Source organism: Chenopodium quinoa, unplaced genomic scaffold, assembly GCF_001683475.1.
Source record: "Chenopodium quinoa cultivar QQ74 unplaced genomic scaffold, ASM168347v1, whole genome shotgun sequence".
Taxonomy (NCBI): domain Eukaryota; kingdom Viridiplantae; phylum Streptophyta; class Magnoliopsida; order Caryophyllales; family Amaranthaceae; genus Chenopodium; species Chenopodium quinoa.
Genome location: NW_018743197.1, coordinates 3,281,462 through 3,287,341, shown reverse-complemented (window position 1 = coordinate 3,287,341; position 5,880 = coordinate 3,281,462). Strand labels below are relative to the sequence as shown.

General features: G+C 33.8%; 1 long non-coding RNA gene across 1 annotated transcript; it reads right to left on the bottom strand.

Annotated features, from left to right (window-relative positions):
• Nucleotides 1-3,581: 3,581 nt before the first annotated feature.
• On the bottom strand, nucleotides 3,582-5,463 carry LOC110733180. The gene is made up of 3 exons (XR_002513566.1): nucleotides 5,346-5,463; nucleotides 5,031-5,111; nucleotides 3,582-4,008 (listed from the first exon to the last, which is right to left on the bottom strand). It is a non-coding gene; the product is annotated as an uncharacterized LOC110733180 (long non-coding RNA).
• Nucleotides 5,464-5,880: the final 417 nt, after the last annotated feature.

Genomic DNA, 5,880 nt, shown 5'->3' with positions numbered 1-5,880 from the left:
CGTGTTCACTAGATTTGCCTTGAATCGTTGGTTTTTGATTTGCTTATTGGGGTGAAGTATGTTTTATATGTTCATTGATGAGCTCTTTTCTTAGGGACAAGCAAAGGTTTGGCTTGGGGGAGTTTGATATGTCTATTTTATATAGTGTTTTATCCCCGTCCCTTGGTCGTTATTAGTAGTGTTTTTGGCTCTTTCGGGCCACTTTTATTACTAATTTGTGTGTTCTAGTGTTTTTGTAGTTTTAGTTGTATTTTACAGGAAATTGCACTCTTGGAGCATTTTCCTGGGCTTTATGGATCGACTACGGAAGCTAGAAGGACACGACCACTTTTGGAGCCCAGGATCGGTGAGAGCCGGTGATTAAGGGCTCGGTAATTGGGATCACGAGGCATTTGGACCAAGTATTCGAGACCCGAGAGGAAATTCGGATTGGGCCGAGAAATCTAGCCCAATCGAAGTCCAAGCCTCGAAGAAGAAGACCGGGCCCGATCGGGCGGTTGCGCGCAAAGGCACCCTTAAGGAAGAAGCGCGCCCGATCGGGTGAGCGTAGGCTCGATCGGGCGCGGCATGCCAGCAGTGGGCGTTGTAAAAAGGCGGGCCCGATCGGGCAGCCCTTGGCCCGATCGGGCAGCCCTTGGCCCGATCGGGCGTGTGTTTTCTTAGAAGCTGGTTAGTTTAGTTCTAATTCTTGCTTTTAGGAGAGGTTTAAATACGATTTGTACGGAATTATTAGTTACTTTTTTTTCTTAGACTTTCTCTCTCTACTTAGTATTTTCTCTCTCTACTTAGTATTTTTCTCTCTCTTAAATTCTCTCTAAACTTTTGTTCTTAATACTTCCTTTAATTCCAGATTTATTTTTGGTACAATTTCTTCCCTTTTTAATTTCAGCTATTTTAATTGTTTTCTTGATTATGCTTTTAATTATTTACTTGATTAGCTTAGTTATGATGATTAGTGAGTAGTTCCATTCTAGGGTTTATGGGGATCCATAATTAATACGAAGGGATAGTTGTTATTGTTGATTATTGATATTGCATGATAATTTCCTATTGAATTGTTTTAATTCTTTGCAATTAGATTATGAATCGAGCAGATGTAATTTGATTGTGAATGTTTAGCAATATTGAATTGATGAATCGAGCAGATGTTGATTTAATATTAAAGGCTAATTTTAATAGGAACTTAGGTCTAGTAAATTGCGAGAGTCTGTTAGATCTATGTTGATTAATAAATTGCGAGAGCCTGTTAATCATGTTATCTGTGCATTGTTAATTATTAATTACTTCGTTCTATCTCGGAATATTAATTATTGGTGAACCTGTGACCCTAGGTTTCCTTATTATTGATTCTTTTCTCCCTAAACTTATTCTTCGTGGTATAGAATTCATACCTAAAAATATTGGTTACTTAGATAATTTAGATTATAATAATTAATTAGAATTAAAAAGACTTGTTTCCCTGTGGAGTTCGACCCTACTTCCCTATCTACTGTAGTTAGTGATTTAGGTAATTATTTTTGATTAGGGGATACGACTTTACTATGTCATCTCCCGCTGATGGGTTGTCGCGTCGGGTTCTGGGTGGCGCCGGTAGGGGGAGGGAGGTCAGGCGTTGCCGACAGGGGCCTAGCCGCCGGCAGGGGGAGAGGTTGCTGGTTGGGTGGGGGAAGGGTTTTTTTTTGTATTTTTTTTTAATTATTAATAAAAACTAACTATAGTTAAGGTTTTTTTATTAAAATAACACTTCTCTATGGTAAGAAATAATTTAAGTCTACCATTGATAATAAATTTTAAGAATGTTTACCACTTAGAATTTTAAAAGTTGGAGTTCACCAAAGAGAATTTCCCAATAAATTTTAACCAAAATTATTGTTCTAAGGTTTCTTTAAACTTTTTTTTATTTTTTTCTTATTTTTTTTTTACCATTATAAGACAAGCAAATCATAGAGTGACATGTGTCAGCCTCACTTTGATGTGTTTGTCTTTTAGTATAATATATTGATACACACGTTAGTAACTTCTAGGAAAATATAAAGTAGAGATTTGGGACCAGACCCTCAGAAATATCAAACCTTTCACGTGTAGGGCGAAGGAAACTTCGAATTATGCTAGGTGTGTCTAGATCTTGTGAATGCGGAATTTTGTTTGTAAAAGGGCTAGGCTAGAAAGAGGGAGAGAGAATCAAGAAATTCTTGATGAGAGTTGGTGATAATTAGATATAGAATTGATGATTAAAAACGGAGGTCTAATGACGCTATTTATAATAAAACAGTCCGGATTTGATGAAAAAAAAAAGAATCGGAGTTTGAAAAAAAAACAAAACACGATGTTGTCGCCGCGCGACAAGCTCTTGTCGTCCGGTGCTGCAGGACAGTTTTTGCGAATTTTGTTTTTATCATATTTTTTGATCTAGAAGTCCAAATAAGGCATATAATATTTCCTTGGAAATCTCTTGAAGTCTAATTTCCAACCCAATTAGAATCAGATAAAAATATTTTGTAGATAAAAAGATATGGCCGAAATAGTGGAAGGGTGTTACTTTTGGATAGAGTTTCATATCCCATTCATATCTTTTTCGTTATAGCTCGGAATTAATATTATAATATATCATTGGAAATATAATTTCAAGATCTATCCAACCATATAAGATTTGGATAAAGATTATGAGGCACGGAAATAATATCTAAATATGTTCCACTTCGTACAAAACAAGGATTCTTAAAAAGTAGTTTTATTCAATTTCAAACTCTTTGAAACATAATTATCAATCCTAACTCCAGTAGGATTCAAAATAACCTTCTAGAGTATTCTAGAAGACTATAATCAATCCTAATAGCTTTAGGAATGATAATTAATAATAGGCCCTCCCCTAGATTGGGCCGTATGTAAGAACCCAACTGGGCTCAGTTTAGTATTTTGGCCATAACTTCCTCATTATTAATCGGAATTGAGCTTATAATATATCGTTGAAAAGCTCTTTTCAAACCCTATCCAACTATACTATTATTGGACCCTTATCATGGACCAAACTAAACTATAATGCACGTTTTTCATAAAGTAAAATAGGTTTTCGAAAACAGAAAGAAAGATTTTTAATAAAAACTAACCGCAACACTAGACTTTCCACACTTTCACTTTATTCGATTATGATTCGACGTGAAAGGTATTCATCACAGGTTTGGTTTTGGGGAGACACATTTGGGTGTCTACAGGAATACCAAACCTATTTAGCTAGTTTGGGAATTAAATTTTATAATTAGTCGTTTTGGTAAATACTTTTGTAAAACTAGTCATTTTGGTAAAAGATCCTTATTAAAACTTATTTTAGTTGTAATTTTAACTTGGATAACCCTTACTAAAACTTATTGTTCCTTATCTGAACTTATAAAGCCTTAAATAAAGTGAAAATTAGGTGAACATAACAAATCCTTAAAGTAGAACTATTAACTTGAAATAAACATTAATTTCACCGATTGAATCGTAATTTCGACATGCATTTCCAAATTAATACCATGTTAGGAAGTATATTCGATTGTTATCTAACGATCCAGAGCGTATGCTAGCAAGATCCTTATAAAAAATGGATTATTATTAATAAATAGTTGTAATTTTACGATATCATTCCTAAAAAAATAAAAAAAATTACAATGCTTTTATAAATAGGATTACAATCAAGCCACAATATGTGCCAGCGGCAGCTCCTTTCTTCCGCGACATCCAACTTGTCCTTAAACATCAACAATTAGGATCAAGATCATTTACAATTCATCATAGAATTGCATAAGCAATCCAAGAAATTAAAAGAAATTTTTTTTTTTTTATAACTACCAACTAATACAATGTGCTACATAGCCAATCAAATTAATCCATACCAAGAATCTGAATCAAAATATCCTTCTATTTGGATCAATATGAAAGACTTATGTTTAATTCAAGGTTTCTAGCAATTGAGGAAAGTGGGTAATTCACTCAATTATTTTAAGTGAAACAAAATCGAATGCCTTCCACCTACACAAAGTATTCAAATACAACAGATTAATCAAAATATGCACATAATTATTATATCAGCATATAAAGAGTTGATTTTTTTTAAGCAAGCAAGCAATGAATTTATTAGCATAAATCAATTTCCGCCAAATTTATTAAACTTTATGGAAAAGAAGACATACAAAATTGCTCTTAAGAGTTAGAAGTATCCCAGGCCAACGAGCAACACTATGAGCAAGTACATTCCCGCTTTGCATAACATGCATACAAATAAAAGAAGTAAAACTAGTAGTAGCCTTAATCACATCCTCGTAGAACAAATAGATGGGAGCAGCACTTTGGTGTTTGCCTTTGATCGCATTCACAACACTCAAAGCATCCCTTTCGAGTATCACGTTGCTATCGCCAATTGCACACCATAAGCCACTGCACCTGACTCGCCATTTCGGGAGTCCACTTCAAATCAATGCTCTTGATAGCAGCAAGAAGAATACCACCAGTAACATCTCTAACAACCACACCATAACTAGCACTCACCCCTTCCAAAATATGAGCATCAACATTAACCTTAACTGCAATGGCAGGTTAATGTTGATCACACATAATCAGTGCACAACTTGACAAAGCCAGTCGCTACACACACTGGGTCCTCCACTCCACCAGACCCATGAACAAGCTTTTTATACTAACCATAACCCAGCAGCATTCAAGCACATAAAGAAATTTAAGTAATACTTGTATATCATAGTGTTTTTTTTAGGAAATATCAGAGTATACTCTTCAATAAATATCTATATTCGGAATCAAAAATTGAAATTTATGTCTTCAATAAATTCTAGCAACAAACATTGGTAGCTTGGAATTAAAACCTTATAATTCACAGGGTCTACAATTGATTATGTTTAAAAAGAAAAGTTTGACAAATCCACTAACAAAATTCAACATCATTATCTTTATCATATTCTTTAATTTCAGCAAAGATTAATTTCATAAACAATATTTCATACAAAAAAAAGTCAATTCATTCAAAGATCAAGAAAAACCTTTTTCTCGGCAACCTCGACCACCTCAGCAGCCTCGACTCGGCGCCCTTCCACCTCTTCTTCCTCCACCTCGACCGGGACCTTATTAAAGCAAAATTGCAAAACCCTTAATACTTAAATTTTCAAAAACAGTTAATACTTAAATGTTATCCATAATCCGTAAAATTAAAACCCTTTCTACACACTATATCAAAATCCCTAGATTGAAAACCATAAGTTGAATTTACTTTTGAAATCCCTAAATTGAAAACTCTAGATTGTATACCCTCTCAATATCCCAAAATTAAATACACTGATTTCGTAAAGTATCATTACCTGACATTAGCAAAGTTTGAGTTACCACTCACAAATTCACAATTTGGTAGCTTCACCGGGTTTTTGAGCAGCGTTACCACTCACAATTTGTTTCGAAATGGAGAGCGTTTTGGAAGAGAGAGAAACTAAATACTCCCTCCGTATTTAAATACTTGCTCTATTTCTCCGTGCGCGGAGTTTTGGAAGAAATTAGAGAAAATAATAAAATATGGAGGTAGTGGATAGGTGGAAGAATAAAAAATTGTACTCCCTCCGTTTTATTATGTTAGTCCCATATGGAATCAATCACATAAAATAAGAAAACAAATATATTTGGAATCTAACATTAAAGTACAACAGATTTCATAATTAGTTTACCTTATTTAATTTTTTTGATTTTTTATTAGGAAATTATAAGTAATAATTGCATAATTGAAGGTAAAAATTTCCTAACTTAGAGTCATGTCATCAATACACAATCAATTAATTAAAAAAAAATCAAGTTATAAATGAAATATATTCAATATGGATAGATCTTTTTGAAACGCCCAAAATA